This window comes from Lepidochelys olivacea, assembly GCF_965140295.1.
Source record: "Lepidochelys olivacea isolate rLepOli2 genome assembly, chromosome: 3".
In the NCBI taxonomy this organism is placed as follows: Eukaryota; Metazoa; Chordata; order Testudines; family Cheloniidae; genus Lepidochelys; species Lepidochelys olivacea.
In genome coordinates this window covers 86786250-86811247 of record NC_140413.1, presented here as the reverse complement: position 1 = coordinate 86811247, position 24998 = coordinate 86786250, and the positions used below count along the sequence as shown (strand labels likewise).

Sequence of the window (24998 nt, the reverse complement as noted above, 5' to 3'; positions counted from 1 at the left end):
AATGGTTATAACCACAGTACTGGTACATTTTACTGATAGTATTTTCTTATATATTGCCAACCCCAAGCCTACAAATGTCCTAAATTGTTTGTTTGTTTGTTTGAATAGAGTGTTATTTTTCTTTTCATTCTTGTTTCGGAGCTTTAGGATACATTTATTTCATATTTTCCTCTGCCACCATGGTGCAAGAGGCTAGTTTTAAAAAATAAATGGGAACTCACAGTCTCATATAATCACTGGACACCAGGGGCTCGTGCTTTGAGAAAAACACCAAATATTTCAAGTGAGCAATAAAATATCAAGAGCCGGCAACACTGTGACCTCACATTGCAAAATATTAGAAGTCTGGATGGGCCCTAACCAAAAGCCTACCATATGTGATGGTCCAGAATCCAGCTTTGATTTGAAGAGGGTCATTAAAGCCACCATGGGCCTATCCAAGCCCCCAGTTCGGAGCTTCTGCATTTTTCCTGGGGAGAAGAGGATGGTTTAAACCCTCCAACCCAGGGCTGTTGGCACAATTTTTGTAGTGGGGGTGCTGATGAGGGAAACCATACCTTGGGTGTTTATTATTACTACTTCAAGCCAGGGGGTGCGGCAGCACCGCTACTTCCAGCCCCACTGCTCCAACCTTCTCTGAACTTTGCTACCTGCCCCCAACCATCACTAGTCAGACTGGAGAACGCCCAGGTGCCCCTAGCCTTGGCGTCAATGTGCAGCTGGAAGGGACCATTGCTGGGATTACAGAGCACAGCAGGGCAGAGGGGAGAGCGACCGGCAAACGAAGGGTGCTGTGCCTGATGCTACCGCTCTGCCAAGGCACCAGCCCCACCTAGACACCCACCCCGCTGCAAGCCGGGGGCGCCCAACCGAATACACCGCACTCCTCCAGCTCCTCCTCTGCCGCCGCCTGCCAATAACTGCGGCAGCCCCCCTCCCCAGCCGCTGCGCCTCGCCATAGGCCGGCTGGGGCTGCCAGTCTCGGGCCGCCCCCGCGGTGGGGGGACCCGGCTCCGGCGAAGCAGCGCGAGTTGGCCGGGGGCGCGGCTGCGGTTGCGCCATCTGTCAGGCGGCGGGGGAGAGAGCCGGAGCCGGAGCCGGAGCCGGAGCCGGGCTCCGCCGCTGTCGCTGAGGCGGGGAGGACGCGGCGAGTCGGAGCGACGCCCCTGCCCGCCCGTCTCCCTCCCTCCCCCGGCTGCCGCCCGCGCGCCGCTGCCTCGGCTCCCGGGGTCTTCGCTGCCTGGGCGCGGCGCCGCCGGAGCTCGCCCCGCTCCTTGCTGCGCGCCCGTGGTCCCTGGAAGGGCCGGCGTTGGCGGGCGGGGAGGAGTCACCTGGGGAGGGCCCCCTGCCGCGAGGGGGATGCTGTGAGCCTGGCTTCGCCGCGCCAGCCCCGCGCTGAGCCTCAGGTAAGGGAGCGAAACCCCCGGGGGCCCGGCTGCGGCCCGGGGGGGAGAGGTGTTTCTGGGGGGAGGAGGGGATGCTGCTGCGCCGCCGCCGCCGCTGCTGCTGCTGCTGTGTCGTTTCCTTTGTGTGGGTGTCGGTGGGTGTGTGGGAGGCTTTCTCGGGAGAGGTCGGGGCAACGCTGCTGCAGGTGCCCTCCACCCCGAGCCCCCTGGCCTGGGCGTGCGGCTGGAGCCCCGCCAAGGGGAGCGGTGCCAGGAGGGGAGGGGGAGAGGCTGCGGATGCAGACGCCTTCCATCAGTTTTATGTATTTTTCCTTAAACGTTTGTTTTTGGCTCCCCCTCCAGTAGTAGTTTACCCCCAAGAAAAACCGAAGCTTTATGGTTGCTGGTGATCATGTGGCCCGGGGGGTGGATTGTTGTGACCCTGCTGAGGGTGAGGATGATGGGCGATGGTAAGCGAGTTCTGGCAGAAAATAACAGGCTTGCTGGAGGGGGGGGGGGGAGCCCGTGGTGCTGTGCGGCTTGATCAATTCACGTTTCTGTTTAATTTTTTTGTGGCTCTGAAGCTCTCTAGCGGAGCTAAATACGAACTATGATGTAATCATTTAATAATTGATGCTCGTGTGTAGCTGGGCTCTGACCCATGCTGCCTTTCTCCTGCTTTGGACCATTTGCATGTTTTTGGTTTTGTCCCATTGCTATCCCCACCCCCATTTTAACTCTTGAACTGCAGGCTGAGGCTTTATTAGTTACTGAGCTCGCAAGAGGTAACTAAGATTCATCACAGGGGTTTACTTTGCTGCAATTTAGGGGAGAGAAAAGGGGGAGGGAGGAATAATAAATAAAATGACCCTCTTAAATCCCTCTTAAATTTTATAGGATTTGTGTGTGTGACAAAGGGCCCTTTCAGTGAAGCAAGGCACAAAATGCCCAAGGGTGGTAGGATTTGAAAGGAGGTTTGCTTCTTGTTTCTTTTCTCTGTTCCCTGCCCTGAGGCTTCTCTCTCTCCAGATGAAGCTGCTGATCTGCTCTCAATTCCTTTCCAGCCACATTTAGATTAGTGAAAGATACCAAATGCCACACCACGGGTGCCAACATTTTGCTGCATCTGCAAAGCTACAGTATATATGTAGTCAGAGTTTCTTTAATAATGTTAAATCTGGTTTCTACTGCCTCAATAACTTGCCTTGCTGCTGCTCCATGTGGATTTCTTTAATTCTAAAATGAGAACATAATAGCCTCATCCATTCAGTAGTGATGGGGGAGGGAGAGAGAGATGGGGCTGATGCTTAAGGAGAAGATTTTTGTCAAGTGCAAGGGAACACAGTGCAGTTTTTCATCAGTCATGTTGATATATTCTGTTTCTTAGAATGATTAATAACAGAGCTGGTTTGTAAAAAAACACAGAGTACTGAAAATGCTTTTAGAGACCTTGTTACTTTCCTGCCTGTATGCAGCCTCCTTACCTCCCACATCCTTCCTCTAACCACCCAAACGGCTGTCATACTTTCCAGTTTTCTAAATATCTTTTAACTGGTACTCCCTTGCCAATGCTCTGAGCAATTGCAGGTGAAGATCTTTTGCTTATATGTTTGTAGAGGAAGTGGGTTTGTTAGGGTTTTGTCTAGCTCCCGTAGATAAAGAACAGTAAATTAAAGGGACACTGTCAACTTGAAATAAAGACCATTTCAATAATGAACTGAAAGTAGTTTCCAACACTACACTCACATGCTGAGTTTTGTGGTTTTACAATCACATTTTCCAATTTTTTAAAAATAAGTCTGTCACAGGAGATGAAAACCTACACAGAGAAAACTGTATATAAAGTTCTGTTAAATGAACAAAGCAAACTAAGTGGGGGCAATATATAGGAGGAAAATGTCTTTTTAATATTTGTTATAACCATTTTAGTTGTTTTTGTAACAATAGTGATTTTTTTAAAGTTAACCAAAAGTGGTGTCCTTATTCCCCCCACCTTTCCCCCCGCCAGTTGAAATCATCCAAGCCAGCAGTGCAGAAGATCTTGGAATAATAGCGAATTCACTCAAACCTTTAATGCTTAATGCACATTCTAAGAAAAAAAATTAGTTAAACCTAATGGATGTCCATTATGTATGATATTTACATCAGAATAATTTTTAAAACAAAGTGTCTTGCCCAGGTTCCTCTTGGAAAAAAAACAGAATCACTTTTAATACATTTTGTTAAGTTAGTGACCAGTTTTTTTCATTAAAAGTAATGTGGCTTAATAGCTGCCTTTTCAGTTATAATATGGACTAAGTTTTTTTCATTCCTGTTGTTCTGTAAACTCATGTGAGAAGCTCACTGGAATATTCAGATTGTTCTGGTGGATTTTTTCTGTGAGTCTATTAGTATTAAGCACTAACGATAAAATAACTTAGAAAGTATCAATATGTGAACTCATTTCAATACCATGTTTGTGCAATAGTAATGATTTCCTTCATCGGGGTGTCTTCTGCGAGGCAATTAACTTTGACATTATTATGTACCCTCAGCTCTGGACACACAACTGAAGTCATGCTATATTATCTTTTGATAAAATGTGTAATAGCATGGGGATATTACTTAATTATAAACTTTAATATAACTTAACAGGAAATAGTTTTCAGAGTGGTTGAATACAGCCCTTATTAGGCAATAAAGGACACCTGCATGTAGAGATGAAAAAATATTAGGCAGAGCTGTCAGTGAAGATATTATGGAAAAAAATAACCTTTATTGTAGTTTAACTTCACTGTTAACACTGATATTAGATTTTTAAAAAATAAAACCAGTTAATATAAAAATTCAGAGTAAAATACAAAGAATGTTGTAAAATCAATTGTCTTAATATAGTTGTAATTGTTAAACAATTACATTGCATGAAGCATCTAAGAAACGTTTTCCAAATGTGCACAAGTGGAGTATAGTATGAAAAGGACCTTTGGGGCCAGTGGCTCTATGGGCTCGATTAGAATGAACACGCAGGCATGATATGATTTTTATTGTCTAATAAAAATTCAGTTAGACAAGTTAAAACTACATGGTCCCTCCATGATGATTTAATGTTGTGTATACCTCACGAGTGTCATATTTTCAGTTGTTAGGAAGCATTAGTTCTGCATAAATTATTATGTATTCAAAGCATTGTACATATGAGCTTATCACAGTTCTGCGTTTGACATTGTGTACTCTTACTATGATCTTTCTTCAAGAGTAAGAGAACTAATAATGCCCCCCACTCTGCCCTCCAAGAATTCACTGTACTGATTGAGTCACTGCTAGAAAAACAGGACTTGACCCTGCCAGCCCTTGCCTCAGTAGTCTCATTGGTCTAGCAATTAAGGATTAGTTCGGTGAATAAGGGCTTGCAGGTTTTGGATCTGTATGTTGCAGGTCAGCAATTTATTTAGTTTTTCAGAGATGCTGAGCACTTGTAGTGCCTGCTGACTTCAGTTAGCATTTCAAGTTCTCATCACTTATGACAAAGGCTGTTATTTTACTTCACATTTGTAAGCAACTGTCCAAAAAGGCATCTATCCTAGAATGTACAGTCCAGATCTTCAGAGCTCTGTAGGCTTCTAACTCCTGTTGGTTTCAAGTGGAGTTAGGCATATAAATACCTCTTGAAGATATGGGCTTAGGTGCCATTGACACTTACCACATCAAATGGAAAACCAGATTCTTATACACTTGTGTATGTGCTTAATTTTACTCATGCAAGCAGCCTCATTGAAGTTAGTGTGAATACTTATCTCTTCAGGAATACGTGTCTCTTCAGGAGTGGGGCCCTAAACACAAAACTAATAACTTTGACCATCAGTAACTAATTAGGCCTTGCAGCAAAGGAAAAGTATTCCATCTTCTATCTAGCGCTGGCTGAAGGATGACCGTTCGATTTGCGAAGGATTTTGAAATTTAGCTTCATTTCAAATCAGAACAACACTCTCAAAATTCTCCACAAAGGAAAATTGCTAAGCTTTTTTTGTTTCAGGGTAGTTGCGACCTTTTGTTTCAACTTGGACTCTTATTTTATACTGTGTAATTTGACTTTGTTTCAAATTGCGTTAAGCTTCAAAACAAAAATTAAAATGTTTTATTCTGAAAATGCTGAAATAAGATGTTTCGCCATTGTCAGAATGTTTTGATTTTTTTGTTCCAAAATGAAACTTCTGCAAAATTGAAACTAATCTTGTGAAGAGTTTCAATTTAAATGGAACTCCATTTTCCATTGGAAAATGAGTCTGAATTTTTTCCTCACCAGCTTTACCCGCTGAATTCCATGCGTTAGTCAACATTCCTGCTATGTGTCCCCAGCCCCCCAAAATGCGCCTCACAAAAATAACTTGTTTGGGCGACCTCAGAACAGGAGAGGAAGTGAGTTTCAGAACTGAGAGGCCAGGAACCTGTATCACTTGATTTTGAGGGAACTCTAGCTTAAACACCCTGCTTATCCCAACTGTGGAAGCATAGCACAGGTAGCGAGACTACTAGAAGACTAGCCCAGAGTTGGACCAAGGTCTTTATTTAGCATAAAACCTTTTTTTAACTGAAAGGATTACATTAACTCCAGCAAAGCCTTATCTCTGAAAACATTCTTTGACTACGCAAATAACTTTGCAGAGTTTTTGTGAGTAAGCAAATGAATTACACAAAAATATCTTTAATCAAAGAGCAGCTCCAAGTTTAGTAAATACCATACTTCATGCTGAGACCCAATGCAATAAAATAAACTATGTATTGCAGTTGTGAGGGCTGGAGGCAAGCAAATAGAAGGGAGAAGGAAAAATCCCCAAAAGTAGCAGAAAGGGAGGAGAAGAGCCAACATAATATGCTCCCTCTTCTCTTGAGCCCACATAAATCCATGTCAATGCCATGCTGTAGGCATGCAGTAATTGTAAGGAGCTGGAAAGAGTGGGAAGTTGCTCCTTGTGGCATGCTTATCTCTGAAACAGGTGGATGTCCAGTGAGCTGTGCTGCCAGGGGAGAGTGCTTCACATCATCTAATTGCACTTTACAGTTTTTTAGGATAGCATTGGAAAGAACTTTGTAGGACAGCATAAAGGAAACCCTGTAGCATAGCTCTAAAGGTAAGTGCTAGTTAAAACCTAGAGCCCTCATTGTGAAAACAAGGTTAGGTTAATCTTGAGTCACAGGGTTTATGGTTCAGATGACTCACGAAGTGTCAGTTCTAAAGCCTTAAGAAGCCCTCTTAAAAATATTTTGTTAAATGACTACATTATGTCACTTTTAATGAAGTGACTGAAAATTGTTCTGAAGCTGAACTGACAGTAACAGCATGATGTGCAAAGAAGTAGTAGAGAGCCTAAAAAAGGTAAGAGACGTGTCAGAAGCCAAGGAGATATCTGGATAAAGAGGTGAAGAGAGCTCAAGGAGCTTAAAAGTAGCAACAGAGAAAAGGAAGGCTCATGCAGAGGTGATGTCTGAAGAATGTAGATGCATCACAGAAAGACCCTTTAATTTAAAAAAGAAAAAAATCCAGTTTCATGGCAGACACTCTTCCTGAGACCTTATGAGAGAGATTCAGGCATCGCATTATGTATCTATACAAAAATGAATAGAGTTTTGTTAAAGCTTCCATTTCAGTGCAAACACAAATCAGCAACATTTAAGCATCTGTTAGCTGGGTTACTATTTAGAAGACTAGTTTTCAACCTTTTTTTCATTTGCGGACCCTTAAAACATTCTGAAATGAGGTGCGGACCTCCTTTGGAAATTCAGCCTGTGGTCTGCAGACTGCTACCGTAGAAGTCTTAGACTGAAAACTGACTGAATAGAATTCAACTATAAACGTTGCATATGCTCGGCATGGCATTTGACGCAGCGTGAGAAAGAAGCCCACAGTTTAGCACCCTTTGGTAACAGCAACGCTTACAGGTCAAAACACGGATGTGGAGCTATTCACATACTTTTGATCAATCAGGAAAACAGAATGCCTTTTCTGGAATCTGAAACTTTATTTTCCTCGTCACTTCTCGCAGTCCCATTAGACATAGTCTGAAGACCCCCTCATGGATCTGATTACCACAGGTTGAAAACCACTGATTTAGAATATAAAGACATATGGACCTTTCACTGCATCTCTTCTACTTTAGAATGATGGATACTTCAAAGAATGTAACTTTTGTTGTTCAAGCATAGGTTTATGGGCCACATTCAATGAAGTTAAGTCCAATTATGCCAGCAGTGAACTTGCCCCTTAACTGTCAGGAATATAAACTAAGATGTGAAATCCAATTTATGGCTTACGTGCCATTTTAGAAAAAGAAAATTTCTCAAATATTTCTGTGTGATATTTACAGAGTATATTGGGGTGATAAAAGTCTTGTCCCAAACAAGTTCCCATAAATTGCAGAATTCACTTAGAGCTATACGACTTGTGGTATTCCAAATTCAGGGCTACAAACCTTTATATTGTAGGAGCATGCGTTTGCAATTCAAGCTGCTGTTTTCCAAATAATCAACCAGTTTATAAATGCTTTTGATTTTTTTTCCCCATTTATGACATGAATAAATTTTGCCTGACCTTCAGCAACAGGGTAGCTTGAGGGATCAAATTGCAACATACAACATTTTAGTTCCCCAAATCTACCTTTTCTGGTGTTGGTTGGTTGAAGATATAGGATCCACAGGCAGGCAGTCTTCCTTTAAGTTTGTCTCTATGGAATTCGAGATAGAGCCTGCTGTGGGGGGACTAGCTTAGCACCAAAGAGAGTGCTCTGCAAATCCACTAGCCCAAGGTGAATGTAGTGGTTGGACTATTGGAGTGAAAAAAAATATCATTAGTCTGTTTTTAATCACTATCATAGTAAAGGGAAGATGAGTAGATGTGCATGAGCTAGTAAATTTTGTGACCTGTTAAGCCCTCCTTTTAATTAAGTGGTCCATTATTTGTACAAAAATAACTTTTTTTTTTTAATATTTACTCTTTGAAAGATCTCCAAGATACGATCCGTTTGCGAAAAGATGAAGTATGCACCTTATGTTTTTGCACTGTTCATAGCACATCTTGGCATTTTATAAAAATCATACTGTCAAGATAGCAAAAATTGGAGTTAATGGTAAATTTGATACTGTTGTGAGTACAGTATAAATGCCTCAAGACTTTTTTTTTAAACCCAAGGAGAGTCCTAGCAGCTTCCGCTATTCTACAGCGCTTTTAATTTTTCTCTAGTAAAAATATTATATATGATCACCGTTCAAAATGTGTTGAATATTTGACATGCTTGCTTTCTTACTCTTCTTTGTTGTATGCGTTTGTCCGGTCTTCATTTGTCAAGTTAGTTCCTGCTTTGGAAACATTGTTTCACAAGTATATTAGTGAAGGCTGATACTGAGAACTTATCAGCCAACATCCTACGACTCATGGGACGGCATTAAGCATGGAGTAAAGGTTGTCAGTATTTTACATGTTCAGTTTTGATTCACATTAATTCTCCCTAGACTTTGCTTTATACTAATTAAGTCCCCATAAGTTGTCCTCAGCTGGTCACTATTTTACAACTTAGCATAAGACAGGAAGGTAAGATGACATTTTGTCATGGGGCTGACACCATTGCTACTGTATCTCGTTCACTTTGTCTGTGGGGATTATAGCAGGTATGATGGAGCTATTAACTCCATTATTGTTCAGAGTGAGAAAGTTTGTAACTATGGCTGGGTTTTTCTTTATACATATCTCACTAAGAAGCAATGGGTTTGATATCACCACATCTGCATGGGTAAGTGTAAGACTAGGAATAAATGCCTCTACTTTTCCAGTAGGGGAGTTACTCTTCTGCAAATAATGTCTCTTTTAAAAAAAAAAAAAAAAAGTGAAGTTAATTTTAGCTGGTTTTTAGTCCATCTTGTAGATGGGCCCTCTTGGAGTCTCTCACTATCTACTCTGTTAACATGCTAAAACAGGTTCTCTGTCTTATATTTTGCAGTGGATGGGGATCTATTGCTATCTGCTCTTTAGAATGAGAGAGAGGGCGTTTAGGAGACATGGCTGCTTCTTTTCCTCACTCAGCTATTGTCTTGCTTAGTCATAAATTCTGTGCCTCCATCTTTTCTACTTTACAAAGAAGGGTAAATTACCTTATTTTACAAGTGCTTTAAGATCCTTGGTCTGAAGGTACTACTTGTGTTTATCAGTTTTACTACATTCTAGCATTAGTGATTGTAGTGAAGCGATGACTCACTGGCTTCATGCCTCCTGCTGGTCGTTTGGGAATTAGCTCTTTTGTAGCCTCAGAGTGTCCTCTGCTGTTTGGTGTCTTGCCTGCCTTAGGGCCTCTGTGTCCCTCCTGGACCCCGGTGCCCCTTACCCCCACGCACTGGGTCTTCCTTCCCAGGGGAACCCCCAACCCTTTACACCCCCCTTGCCTCAGTGGCTACTGCCAGTCATCATCTAGCCCCCTCTAACTGGGGCAAATTGCAATCTATAATGGCCACAAGGGGGTTGGACCAGCTACCTCTGCCTATCCCCGGGCTGCCCATCTGCAGCCCCAGTACCTTCTTAGGCCTTACCCAAGGCCTCAGCCTGGGGAGTTGCCAGGCTGGAGCTCCCCAGCTCCTTTGCCCTTCCCTAGCACTGCTCAGCTGCAGGTACCCTTGCTCCTTCAGGCAGCTAGGTCTTTTTCTCTCCAGAGAGAGAGGCTCTGCCCTCAGCCCTTTTATTGGGGTCAGCTGTGGCCTGATTAGCAAAGCTCCCACCCAATCAGCCTATCTTTTTAGGAGTGGGGCAGTTGCCCCCCTACAGTGATGTACAGTAACTAATGCTGAGGGACCCTCCAATGGGTTGGCTTGAATTCCTCAACCCCACAGTTCATCCAAATCCCCTGTGAATATTTTTAGTTTGGAAATCTGAGTAATAGAGTTGCTTGCAAGCAGGGCCAGATTAACCTTTTGTGTGCCTGGCACAGAACATATTTGTAGCCCCCCCATGAGAAATTATTGTAAAAGACAGGAGATCGACACAGAAGTTGTCTTTGACACAGCTGCACAAGTTTATTTACAAGTTTCAGTTGCAGATGGAGGTGGCTGCCACTAGGGTACCATCAGTGGTAGCCCTAGGGAAAAAATTAAATTATAAAAGAACAAATACAAAATAAAACCTGGTGGATAAAAACTGCTATTGCAGCTGAAGGTGGTGTGGTTTGTGATGGTCCTTCGATCCTGTGATCGTAAGTTTCATGCCACAATCTTGGACCAGCCCCTGAGAAAGCTTTGTCTCCCACACAGACAAGCTTTACCCTACAGGTAGAAAATTATCTTTGCCTGACTAGCAAAGTTGTAAATCATGATCTTCATCCTGGAGCTTCAGGCAGTCTTTGAGATATGCTGGGCCTCGGCCATTCAGCGTGAAGTGAAATAGTTATTTTAAAGCAAGTTTAAGAGCTCAACAGAAAATGCTTATGGAAACAGAGCAGAGAGAGAAAAGAAACACACTCCTCTCCATGCCTGGTTGCAATATAATAAGTCCATCATACCCATCTGCATTAAATACGATTACGGGAGCAATCACACTCTTCTCATTCCCCATAAATAAGCCAAGGCTCATGCAGCTGCTCCTTAAAAGGTCACAGATTATGTCAGGGCACAAATCAAAACCTCTCTCTCTCTCTCTCTCTGAGAAGGAACATTCCCCATCCCCTTGAGTCCCCCTTGCCGAATATTCTGCCCAGGAGTCAGGGAGCTTGAGGCTGCATGTTTGGGAAGACAGGGCGGGAGGGGAGCAGAGTGGATCAGACAGTCTCTGGGACTTCTAACCAGCTTGCTTAGGTCACCCATCCCCTGGACTGTGTATGGGTGCTCAGCAGGCACATGGCCCTGTGCCTTGCTGAGAGATGGCACCCTTCCAACCAGAGCATGAGGCGCCTAGTGAGTGATCACTTCCCCCTCACCAGGCCTGTGCACTGAGAAAGTTGGAAGCTCAAGTCCCACCCATGGTTGGAGTGAACTCGGAAGGCCAGTGTCCCTAGCCCGTGCCGGGCAGCTGAGCTCCCCCTCTCCCAGGCTCCGGCTGTCCTCCCTGCACCTCATCTCGCAAAGACAGGAGCACAGCCAAGGGGCTGACCCACAGCCCCCAGCCACTGGAGCCTCACAGAGTCATTCCAGGCAGGGAGAGGCGCTCAGTGGGCACCTTGCTTCCCCTCCCCAGGCAACGATGGCTCTGCATCTGGCTGCCAGCTACAAAGTCCAGCCAAAGCCTCCAGGGGGCACAGGCGGCGGCTGCCCCAGTACCAGGTGCGCTCAGCAGCCCGGCCAAACAGAGCTCCCAGTCTGGGCTGCCTCAGTATTGGTTATAGGCCCCTTCTGCACATGGCCCCGGCACCATTGTAAACCCAGTATTGCTTGCAAGATATTCAGGTCAGAAATCATTGGGAATTTCCTTTCTTCTGGAACTTTTAGGGCCTGAGAGACATTCTCTTTGTGCTTTAAATCTCTCCTATATAAAAAAAAGTCAAGTTTGGATCCAAACAAGTGCACTCATCCTTACTGCTACATACTATATACTCTGGATGCAACCCATGTAGAGTAAATGGCATATGTTAGATAATGTAACCACACTATGTGCATTATTAATGTTGGATTATAACAACTTTATCAACACTTCTTAAAAAAAATCTGAAATTTCTCTTATGCTAGAGAGGTTGTATTGTTCTTTGCTCAAGCACACATTAGTACTTAACTTTGATTTCAGCCTGCCAGAGTTAGAGGTTTTCTTGGTGGTAAAGGTAACTAAATGAACAGGCTGACTGAGAAAAGAGCCCTCAGGAGAAAAATCTTATGAAAAAAGAACTCTCTCTTCCTTCTACTTGAAGTTCAGTGGTTACCTTTTATGAATGAGGGGAACTAGAGGACAAGCACTAGAGTTGTCAGCCTTCCTCACTTAAGCCAGCATTACTGGCATGCTGAAAACTGGAGCAGAATGTCTAGTCTTAACATCCAAGCAGGGATGCCAAAATGAATAAAAGAAATTACAGACTAAAGAAAACGTGATGTGTACCTCATCAGCTCTGGTCAGTCATTATGTATTGAATAGTAAAAGCATCCAGTTTATAAGAGAATTTTTCTGAGAGCAGCTCCAGTGGCTCTCGTGTAAGAGGTAGAATAGAAGATGGTAGTGGGGGGATTGGGTTTTCTTTTTAAGTTATTACTTTTAGGCCCTCTGGTGTTGATCTGGTTGATCAAATGGTTTTTAAAGGTGTGTTTAATGTTTTTACTGTTTCCAAAACATAACTTTTTCAAGAGTTAAATGACTTGATTTATGCGTTAGTATGCAGAATATTAAAAGCTGTATTCGATTTCTCCCTCAACCCCGTTCTTAGTTTTGATAGTGAGAACTGCTGTTAGGAGTTAGTAAGCATAAAAATTACAAGACTATCACATGATTCATTGAATAGTGGATGGTGTAAGGCCCTTGAATGTAGTATTCATGGTGATTTCATTAAGAACTCATTTAAACCACTGTAGGGATATTTTTTCCATGCATAAGAATTTGTCAAACAAGCCAGCCAAATTACGTCTTTGTGGTCAACTGTTTAATGATGTGTCATGTAAACTACATCTTACTCAAGTTAGATTTAATCCTCTTATGGCTAATATAGTTCAGTAGAACTATTTGGTGGGGTTTAGTTTGGTTTATTAATTGGTTTCGGAGCAAAAATGTGGTGTAGCAAAGCAAGGACTCACCGGTGTGGTGCCTCCTGCTGGTCATCTGGGAATTAGCTCTTTTCCAACTTTAGAGCGCCCTCTGCCGGCCAGTGTCTCGCCTGCCTCAGGCCCCCCATGTCCCTCCCAGACCCCGGTGCCCTTTATCTCAGGGCATCTCCAGAAGTACCCCCAGACTCTGGGTCTCCACACCCAGGGGAAATCCCCAACCCTCTAAACCGTGGGTGGGTAAGCTTTTTGGCCCAAGGGCCACATCGGAGTGCAAAACTGTATGGAGGGCTGGGTAGGGAAGGCTGTGCCTCCCCAAACAGCCTGCCCCCTATCTGATCCCTCCCACTTCCTGCCCACCCCCTCAGAACCCCCCCCGCTCCTTGTCCCCTGACCGCCCCTCAAGACCCCCCTGACCCCTAACTGCCCCCCATGACCCCACCCCCATCTAAGTCCCCCTGTCTCTCCCCCCCCCAAACCTCTGCCCTATCCAACCGCCCCATGTTCCCCATCCCCTGACCACCCAGGACCAATGCCCCATCCAACCACCCCCTGCTCCCCCAAGTTCTCCTGCCCCCTATCCAACCCCCCAGCGCTCACCCCCTTACCATGCTGCTCAGAGCAGCATGTCTGGTAGCCGCGCTGCCCAGAGCCACACATGCTGCCCAGCATGAGCGCACAGCCCTGCTGCCGAGAGTGTTGCCCACATGGCGGCATAGCTGTGGGGGAGGAGGGATAGCAGGGGAGGGGCCAGGGCTAGCCTGCCAGGCCAGGAGCTCAGGTGCCAGGCAGGATGGTCCCGTGGGGCCATAGGTTGCCTACCTCTGCTCTAAACCCATCTTGCCTAAGTGGGTGCTGCTAGTCATCATTTAGCCCCCGTTCACTGGGGCAGACTGCAGTCTGTAATGGCCACTTATCATTGGCAAGGGGTTACTGCCTTTGCCTGTCCCCGGGCTGCCCCAATACCTTTCATAGGCCTTCAACAAGGCCTGCAGCCTGGGGGTTTACCGGGCTGGAGCGCCCTTTGCCTTTCCCCAGCACTACTCCACTTCAGGTACCTTGCTCCCTAGTCCTTCCCACTCCAGGGCTAAAGTGAGGCTCCTGGCTGGCCCCTAGCCCTCTTATCAGGGCCAGCTGGGCCCTAATTGAGCTTGCCCCAGCTGTGGCTGCTTTCCCAATCAGCCTAGCTTTTCTGCTTTCACTCCTTTTCCCCAGCCCTCTGCAGGGCTGCTTCTACTATTGGCTCCCCAGGGCAGCCCTCTTTCAGGGCTGTTTTAACCCCTTCAGGGCCGGAGCGGGGTGACTACCCCATTACATGTGGTCTTTAGCCAAAACTTTAGGCCTAATCCTGCACCTATCGAAAGTAATGGTGAGTTTTGTCTTTTTACTGTGGTGCGTCCAACATCTAACTCCTGGGTGGGGAAGTAATATATAAAGAATAAACTTGCTTTATTGCATTAGAAAGTACTTTATGAGAGAAGTGACCTAAAAAGGATTAGCTGGTTAAATGTGCATTATTATGCTTATTGTGCACTACAACAAAATACCTTAAAATTTAGAAGACACTCACTACTTGATCGTAAAACTTGTTTTAAAGTCTAGTTTTAGGCATAAAAAATACATAGGCGTTACTTCAATGTATCCATCCCCCAGGAGGAGGGATTACTGTAATGCTGACAGGGAGTTGCACCTTTAACAACTGCCCAGAATTGCAATCGGAAGACATAACACAATAAGAATCTGCACTGCAGTTATAAGACTTTATTTCTAGACACTATTGCATCCTTCCTTCAAATCATGTTACAATGAGAGGGAGAATACTTTTTGACATACTACATATAGTAATACAACTCAAAGGCATTGTCTTGTCTTGTCTGCAGGGTAAATTTATGTAGGCTGTATATGTGCTCTTGTATTTGACAAATTGAATATATTTCAAATCATTATGTAAATTGATTCATGGATTCAATGTTGTGCAACGTCATAATTGAACAATAGTTGCTGGTGTACTCCAAAGATGAAAAAGCAGAGAGAGGCTTATTTTGTTCCATGTTCTTCTCAAAACCTGTGTGACGATGCAGGGGAAGTTCCTATTTCTACTTGCTTAGGAAGTCTTGCTAATGGTTCCACCACGTATGTGAGTAACCTGGCCATCCCAAACTTGTGACAGTAAACACTTGGTATTGTGCCATCAGTTTATATATGTACGCTACTTGTTTTGGCTGAGAAAATGTGAAGAGGAAATGGCAGTCAAACCACATAACAGATTTAAGTTAGAGTTTAGGGTTACTGAAATAGTAATATCACATGGAAAGTGATTTGTAGAGCAATCTAGTGAAAAGGTGTTGAAGTATCACTTTAAAAGAAAATGTCACCTACAATAATGCATTTTACTTTAGATTTTCTTTTAACTGTTCATGTTTTGATTTTTCTTTAACTATGTTAGTATAGCTAAGGTCAGTTTCTAGAACTAAGAAGGGTGTTTGTTTTTTATCAGAGGTCTATTATGGAGTTCTTCCTGGAAAGTACAGTTTTTCTTCTCAAATTTTAATTTAGCAAATTAAACAGGCATTTTGAGAGACATCCTCCACTGGTACAAGTTGTCATCGCTCCACTGAAGCTGCTGAAGCTCTAACAGTTGACTCCAGCTGAGGATCTTATCCCTTGATGTACTTGTAGTTTTTTCTTATTGCATTTTAAAACTCCTTGATAGTTAAAGGGGCAGATAGCATGCCAGTGTTTGTTGTTTAAAATGACCAACTTTGCACCTGAAAACATTTGGTCTTTTTATATTGTGCTGCACATTTTGCACTAAGCAGTTTTCTTGCAGCATGCAGTAATATAAACTGAGGCAACAACTTAGTACCATGGTGATTATTTTTAGTAAAATAATGAAGAAAATACATACAAGAAAATATGTCCACTAAAATAGACATTGTGTGTGTTCTGTTTATGTCACTGTGATAGTTATTGAATAGGATACTTAGTAAGCCACTTTAAATGTCACATTCACTAACAGATGTGAGGTTTCAAACTAACAAGTGTGCAGTTCCAGTGTCCCAAATTGTGAATGATAGTACAGTAATATATTGAGATTCTAATACAGGGGTGGACAAACTTTTTGGCCTGAGGGCCACATCGGGGTTCCAAAACTGTATGGAGGGCTGGTAGGAAAGGCTGTGCTTCTCCAAACAGCCTAGCCCCCGCCCTCTATCTGCCCCCTCCCACTTTCCTCCCCCTGACTGCCCCCATCAGAATCCCCGACCCATCCACCCACCCCTGCTCCCTGTCCCTTGACCACCCCCTCCCGGAACCCCCCCATCCCTAACCAATCTCCCGGTACCTCACCCCCTATCCAACCCACAATTCCCCTGCTCCCCACCCCCTTACCATGCTGCTCAGAGCAGCAGGACTGGCAGCTGCGCCGCCCGACCAGAGCCAGCCACGTTGCCGCACTGCCCGGCAGGAGCTCCCAGCCCCGCCACTCGGAGCGCTGGCCGCACAGTGAGGTAAGGCTGCAGGAAAGGGAGCACAGCAGGAGAGGGGCCGGGGGCTAACCTCCCTGGCCGGGAGCTCAAGGTTAGGCAGGCAGGACGGTCCTGTGGGCCGTAGTTTGCCCACCTCTTCTAATAGATCAGAGGGTTATTAAGGCTTTCAAAACTTCAGTAGCATATGTTATATTATCTGAATAATATAAGTACGTGTCATCCCAAATATTCAGTGCAGAAAAAAAAGTATCTAAGATACAACTCAGCAGCGGTATTTCCTGAGTTCCATGGAAATTTGGTTTCCTGACATACTCCTTTTCTTTTTGCAAATACAGACTAACACGGCTGTTACTCTGAAACCAATTAGAGGATGACTACCCATCCTTCTAATCTGGGTCAGTTATGAGAGGCTACAGAGAGACTTGGATAGAGGGTGATCCCTACAAGGAGGCTGAGTTGGTATTTTATACCTAGTTCACTTTTTATAGGATGCATGAGGAGTAAAGAGGGTTTGGAGAAAGCCGCACTGAGCCAGTGCTGTGGACCCAAAGCCTGCTTGCCTCTTTGCCCCCTATTTCTACTCAGTATTGAAAGAACCTCTTTCTCTCCCAAAACACCCAGGCAGGCATGAAAGGTTGCAGCTGTAGAGAAGGGAATGTTTGGCTTGGCTTTGGTTTGTGGGAGGGAGAAGGGGGAAATCAATATCCTCTCTAGCTCCCTCACCTTCTGTTCTACCAGGGGACTTCCTCTGAGTCCCTGTTCCTTCCTGGCTATTGCTGCCACAGTTCTCCTCTCACATTCCCCCTTATTATCTTTGACCGCTTCATAGTGATCCTGACTGAGCTATTTTAGGAGCCCCAGCAACTCCTACCCACAGCAAGTCTGTCTCCATCCTTGTATCCCTCTTGCCTGCCCACCTCACCTTTCTCTAGTCAACTGATCTTTTAATATAAAGAAGTTCTATATACTTGAATTGGCAGAAGTGTTTGAAATGGCCTTGGTCATAATACTGTAGAAGTACTTATATTCATGATGATTAAAATAAAAAGTTGGATTTTTATTTATTTTTTTTACACAGTAGTAGAGAATTATATGTTTACAATGTACAGTTGTTGCTGTAGGATAAAATGAAGGGAACTCAGAGAAGTTAAGAAGAGGGCCTTTAATAAGGGGATTAATATAATCAAATAGCTCATTCAGGTCATTTGGAAGTCATTGTGTAATAGGAAAATATTGACATATGGTGGGCCATAGCACAGTTAAAGGCTATTGCTAAATCAACATCTGTACTGCATGGGGAAACACTTGGAATTTCAGCCAGTTAGTATGACCAAAGGGACCTATCCTGAACTCACTACTGGGGCAAAACTCCCAAAGAGCCCTTAAAGAGGGCCGAATAATTGTCATCGTTTCTTTCTAAGCTCTGCTCCTGTGTGGGTCTGTCTGTCTGCCCTTTAAGAGCATGTAGGCCTTCCAGAGCAGGGAAGTCATTTTCTGTTGGATATCTTATCTTGATTGAGGGAGTTAATTTATTAATTGCCCTAGTGTACTGTGTGTGTGGGTAATGCTGCAGATAACATAAATGTTCGTTTGGGATAGGTTTGATACATGAAGGGGCCATCACCTTATGCACGTTTTGACTTAACTGCCACGAAAACTTCATACAAAACTGTTTCTAGTTGCAGTTTGTCAATGAGCTGAAAGAATGTGGAAAAGAGGATAGGGAGGATATTTAGAATTACTGTTTGTTTTTATATATTCTGATAAACACAGGGTTTTGCCACAAGCTAAATATGTCAGACAAGTTACAAAACTTGACTTTCCCTGAAGAGTATATAAGCTAAAAAGAATGCAGGATACATTTTTTTTGGCAAGAAGAGAGAACTGAAAGCAGGAAAACTGGAAAGGAAGGCAGGGAGATATGAACAGAGCTTTCTGAATACTGGATGTTTTATTTGCTGGCAATTCTCAGAAATGAAACTAAAACCAACTTTAAAAATTTATTTTTTAACATTTTTGAAAACTTAATAAAATTGAAGGAAACTTTAAAATGAAAAGTCATTTTGAACTGAAAAATAGAAGCATCTCATTAGGAAAATATCAAAATGAAAGGTGATTTTTGCAACACTAACAATTCAGTAAAACTCAGACAAATTAATGAAACATTTCAGTGTTGCCGAATCTGTAACTTTGTTGAAAAAATGTTTTGGCCAGATAATTTCACCTAGCTCTATATCTGATTACCTTTTCCAGAGGTAGTAGTACGTCATTTCAGTGACTGAGGCCCTGCTCCTGCAAACACTTTCTCTTGTAAACTTGTATGAATATTTGCAGGATTGGGATCTAGTATTGCCAACCCAGGTATTCAAAAATTGTGAGACTGACTAAAAAAGTGGCTTTTCTTGGTGTTGTGTGTGTGGTGTTTGTTTTGTTTTTGATTCTCTTTGCCTTCTGGCTTCTGAGCCTTCAGGATGCACCCTGCTCACATTTTCAGGTTTTTCTTTGCAACTATGAGGGCTGAGATTCTCATGTAATAGCAAGCTTCTAAGAATGGGGGGCTAAAAAAAATGCAGATATCGTGAGTTTTGTGATAAAATTCTGATAGATGGCAATGCTGGGAATGTAGGAATGCTTCCTCTGAAAGATCCAGTTCAAGTCTCCAAGCTTTGTTGCTGACAAGGAAGATAGTAATAACCTAGCTTATAAGACAAAGGAAATCTTGACTTGACTTGCTTTGGTGTAAAGTTATAACCTGCCTCTGTTTTTTTGCTAATATTGGAAATTAGATACTCTAATGAGATTGTTTCAGTCCTTGTACAAAAACCAGCTCTATATTTATCTCCACATAACACACACATACCTTTATTTGAAATGTAAAGGGTAATGTTGCTTTGTAAAGACTATATTAAAATAATCTTGGGTTCTCTTAATAGTTTAGATATGCTTCTCGTCATCTCCTTCCCAAATATCTTAGGGGGGAAAAAGGATCTTAGGTTAGATTGCTGCACTAGAAAACTGCTATTGATGCTTTGTTCATGATATCAGTGGGGGAAAAGACATTTTAGAGGCATGATATCTTAGAACTTGTCAAATACTCAGCTTTGGGTACTTGCCGGTAGTGAAAGAGGTGGTATTGGCAACTTGCAATTATCATGAACTTGGTGGTGGTGGGTTTTGTATTTTTTGTTTTGTTTTTTTTTAATGTGTTACTAGCTCTGAATATCAGCTTTCATTTTTCTTAAAAGTTTCTAGCTGTAATGATTGTAGAGAGAAGTTTCAACACATGAACCCCAAATGCTAAAACACCAGGAGATTTAAAAAGAAAACAACAGTTCTTAAAATGTCATGATTTTTTGTGGGGCCTGACTCATGACTATGAACACTTGGGGTTTGAAATACTGAAGATGACATTTATTTAAAGTCAGGCCTTTTGGCCTTCAGCATCTGCTGCCCAGTCTTACAAAAACTGCCAGCGAAAAGTTCAATTTTTTTTTCCTTACTGAGCAATGTAATTTTCTTTAACACCTTCCAGTAAAGGCTCCAAGGCATTCACATTTTATTAAAGTGAAGTTCTGCCAATTTCAGGTTTAGATATGTTCAGCATATAAAGTACATTTTCAATATACTGTGTGGAGAACTAGTTGCTAGAGTCATTTTGTTGCTAATGAGTTCTGCATGCTTGGCGTATAACATACTGCTCTGAAAATGCACATGCATAAACTGGTGTAATGGAGGCTGATCCTACAAATATTGTTGTTAATGTTGGCAGATGTTCATGGCCAATATAGTGCTTTCTCTGTAAATAGCTGTTACTCTCTGGAAAGCAAGTAGCTTATGAAGAGGGGATAAGGTCAAGGGCATTACTGCATGTCAAGCAAGAGCAGGTGGGGTGAACCTAAATGCATTATTTAAAAAGAAATAGGTGTGACTTTTCTCTATTGGCTCAGAAGGTTGCTCTTGCTTTCCCAGTGACTGCAAATATGTACAGTCCTGCACTAAAGCAAAAAAAAAAAAAAATCCCCTAAAGTTTTAAATCTTCCAAAATGTCTGGCCTGCACCGTTTAAGTGCACACACAAGCTGCAACACGTACATAACTGTACATGGTCAGGAATGTGCATTGTTTATAATTTTGCTGAATGTGTTGTGTTAGGTATGACAAATGACTCAATTTGTAGTAGATTAAAAAATATTTCAGACAAAAAGTAGGGTTCAATGTCTCTCTAAGAAAAAGCCTCCTTCCACCCCCAACATAGGGGCTTGTTATTGGGAGACTTGCAAAAAGTATGCCTAGTCAATGCACAAGGGAACAGTGTCAGTGGAGGGACCCTCTGTCACTAAGCTTATTTGTATGTTCGTTTTGTTTTTATGTTGCTCTGTGAGTGTGCAGATGGGGGAATTGTCCTCTTTAAAAAAAATAATAATAATAAATTAATGAACAGGGTTCTGTTACATCCCCTCCCTCCCCTGCTCGCTACCAGTAACCAATGGAAGATACAAAAAGTAGTGCTGGGCAGTTTGCCTTCTGGGCATATCCAGCAATCTAACAGTTTTTTGTTCCACCAGCCAGCTGCAGTACTTAAATTATATTAATAGGCTACATTTGTGCCTGAAAACAGGATTCTTGCTATAGATAACTTAAATATAAGCAGAATTTGGCCCGGTAGTATTTGGAGTTATAGACCTGATCAGCTTTAAGTCACATTGTTAATATTCAGAATGTTTTAGGATAGTGTTGGGTCTCAACTTTTATCCTTTACTTCCTAGAGGTTGGATATTCATTTTCTAAAGAAGATTCAATTGCAATTTTTCACTGTTGTATTTAGGAAATGCCTAGGAAATTATCTGGTCCTTTGAGGTGCTGGGCCCTCTTGATGACTAGTTGACTTCAGTGGGCAGTTAAAGGCATTCAGTACCTTTCAGGGAAAGGCAAGGAGGGCAGAATCTTTAATTCTAACCTCGGCTGGGATTTCCACCTGCATATTTTAATTTAGCAAAACTTCCATTAGTTTTGCTGGATAAGGACTCTTGAATTGGATCCTTGAACCGTAAGTATCACATTTGGTGAAACTTTCATGTTTCATGTATTTTTAGCTGCAGTGGCACCTCTTCAGATTTGGTTTGCACACTGGGTACGCTTTGATGCCTGCCAACTAAAATAATCCCCTTGGGACAGAAGAAAAACCAAAAAAAGAAATTCCCCATCTATTGCTGAAATTTAATCAATGGGTGGGGGAACCCAGCATTTTAAAAACATACATTATTGTTGTAGTTTTTGGGGCGAATGAATTGCTTGTTACCTCACAAGTTTCTTGAGGTAGTCTGGTTTCTTCATTCCTTTCACTAAAGTGTTGTTTTGTGGGCTAAAAATCCAGTACATTTTTGTCTCACTTGGGCCTTGTCTATATGGGAAAGTTGTAACAGTTTTTAACATAAATCTGTTTATAAACTGACATAGTTAAACCAGTGCAAACCCCTGCGTGGAGATTCATATTTCAAGTTGAGCTGCTAATTTTGGTTTAGTTTAAACCTGTTCCTAGTTAATTTAAGCTAACCTTAAAAAATCCTCTCTTATAGATAAAGAAGTGACCCCACAAGCGTTTCCGCCAATGTAGCTGTATCAGTTTAAATTCAGGTCTTTACTGTCTATTGGTATTGGATGCTAGTATCCCTGTAAAACAGATCAATTAGTTGCAACCACTTCATATTAGTGGGCAGCTCTGTCATTCATTGCTGTAAATCTCTTGCTTTAGAGCAAGACCAGCTACACTCAGGGTTGGTCAATGTTACTGTCTTCTGTCAGCATAGCTATGTCTGTCAGCAGTGTGAAGAGGCGTGATCTCTGATGCACATATCTGTGCCAGCAAAAGCTTCTAGTGTAGATGCAGTTATACCCACAAAATTGCACTTTTATCTATGTAGCTTGTTTCATGCACAGCTGGGGAATGGGAGGAGGAAATAAACATAGGTTTGCTAATATAAAACTGCAGTCACATTTCCAGCCATTTAGCAGTTTAGTATACCAGTATTCTTATATTAATAGAGCACTCCTAGTGTAGGCATTGCCTTTCTCTTCACTGAGGCTGTATTCAGGAGTACCATTACTTCTATAATGGTGCTTTGCTTCTTCTGCTGTAGAAAGAATAGTAGTGCTGATATAGCATTGGGAGAGATTTTGTTGTGTTTTTAAGACTTTCTGTCTACTCTTCAAATGTGGACATCTGAGGCATTCAGAAATAGCTCTAGGCAGAAGGAGCATTCTGGGGACTGGCATGCCTATATCTCTACCAAGTATCTCAGTTTGATTTAAATAGATATTTGCTATGGCAGTACCAGATATAGAAACTGTAAAAGCTGGGAGTGTTTACTCAGGCCAGGTCTGCAATCACAAAACATGTAGGAATGCTGAAATAGGAGAGGGTGGGTGCAGGCATAGATATTGATAAATCTTGCTTTTCTGAGAATAGCAGCCTAGAGTAGCACAAAGTCATATATTATAGCCAATCAAAGGTTTTTCCTTCTTATTTTAATAAGAAATACATGTAATGGATGAGTCGTGCTTACATCAGTTGTTTTTTTCCCTCCCCTTTGATGTAGATAAAAATCACAGTGTGATGGAACTCAGTCATCTACTACCCAGGCAGCTCCATGTTAACTCTAATTATGCATATACATAAGTAGAACCAGTATACACTGGCCTTTCTAGTGGCTTTGCCATAAATGTTGGGATCAGTTTTATAGTCTTGCTTCATGGGCTGCGTGAAAATACTCAGACTAGCATTAATGCGGAAAATCTAGGCTGAATATTAGGAAAATGGAAGCACTGCCACTTAGGACCCTGAAAACTTGACCGCACCAAGCACCGATAAAACCGAATTACAAGAATAATTCAGCGGGGGGGGGGCAGGGGGAGATAGATTAAATTACCTAAAAGGTCTTTCCTAAATTTCTGTGATATGATTATTGTACATGGGGCTGATACCACTGCCTTTTATTAAGGTAGCTATTATAAGACTCATTTTTTTCAGTTTTATAATTTTGCCAGACTTGACTGAGCTGAAATTGTCTCTGCTGCATGTCTTCCCAAGGCATTTTTATTTTATTTTTGGTCTTGGAATACAGCCAATATGGTTCAGCTGTTTCCAAGATCAAAGCTAGAGAAAAATACATTTTTGTCCATGTTAAATCCTGATGATTTTTCTTTGAACAGCTCCTAGATGCCTCCCCCCGCCCCAGTCTTTAAAGCAGGGACTTGAAATTTGGCACTGGGTGGCCTTTGTGTCAGGGATGTACCATTTGCTGTCCTTGTGAAAATCTGCCCAAATTTGGCTGTTGTATGCCTTTGAAAAATTGTAGTTCACACATGGTCAGTGAGACTTGCTAGAGCTTCATAACTAATTTCCTGAAGATTTTTCCCACACTAAGTAAACTCCAGCCTGGGGCCGAGGACTTTCCCTGCAATTGCTGCTGCAGGCTTGGCTGTTGCTGGCGCTAGTATTGAGAGCAGGAAGTCTGTATCTCTTGTGCTCTCAGTAGCTCCCCTGCTGGGTCCAGGCAGTAGGGAGGGAAGCAGAGGGGACAAGACCTGAACCTGGTGGTGGTGGCAGGGAGAGTAGGTTTGGACAAGGAGCCTGGGTTGGGGAAGAAACTAGGATTGTCTGCTGGCTGGGGTGGGGAAGCCAGCTGATTAACCATGCAGGTAACTCTGTGGTGCTACATGATGGAGCTCCTGATTTGTTTCAGTTTGCTGTCTTAGAAAACTTAATAAATAACCCAGAAAAAAAAAAACTTGTTCAAAGAACATTATTAAGGTTGCAAAGTAAAGCAGAAGTTACGAAATGCAAGAGTTAAGGTTGCCCATGCATCCTTTATTCAGCCCCATTGTGCATGTACATTATGATACAGACTTTAATTACATGATCACATTCCATTTTTTCCACAGGACACCTGCCTCATTCAGTGCACAGCATGGATGGTGCTCAGTTAGTGAACAGCTGTTCAATATTTTTTCTCCTCCTTGGTCAAAGTGTTGCCCCGACCTTACTTACAGCATTCTGTTCAAACCCACCAGGGGGCGAAGCAGGGGGCTTGCAGGCAGGGCTCGTGTGTGTGTGTAAATAGTATGTGATCATGCAGTTAGTCTGTGTCATAATGCAATATATACAAGGGGGCCAAATCAAGGTGGCACAGGCAACCTTAATTCTGGCACTTAACTTCTGAGTGCTTAACTTTGTGAACTCAATGTTCTTTTAATACTGGTTGTGTGTGTGTGTGTGTAATAGAATAATTACATTAAAATAGTGCAAAAAAGGAGAGGGAAAATTTAGAAGTGAGGTTTTATATTGCTTAGTATATGAAGTAGTACACTAGACAAACAGAAGCAGAGGTCTTAGCACTAACTTCTGATGCAAGTGGGCAGGTGTGAAACCTAAACATTTGCAG

At 42.7% G+C, this 24998-nt stretch overlaps 1 protein-coding gene across 4 annotated transcripts in view; it reads left to right on the top strand.

The window, feature by feature from the left end:
• Positions 1-920: 920 nt before the first annotated feature.
• FYN (FYN proto-oncogene, Src family tyrosine kinase) overlaps positions 921-24998 on the top strand; it is a 187478-nt gene continuing 163400 nt past the window's right edge. For 2 of the 4 annotated variants that reach the window (XM_084623472.1, XM_084623471.1), the window contains exon 1: positions 928-1406. The gene's annotated coding sequence lies outside the window, so the exon portion shown is untranslated. Of the gene's footprint in view, positions 1407-24998 lie in introns of all 4 variants that reach the window. The other 2 variants (XM_084623473.1, XM_084623470.1) reach the window with 2 other exon arrangements.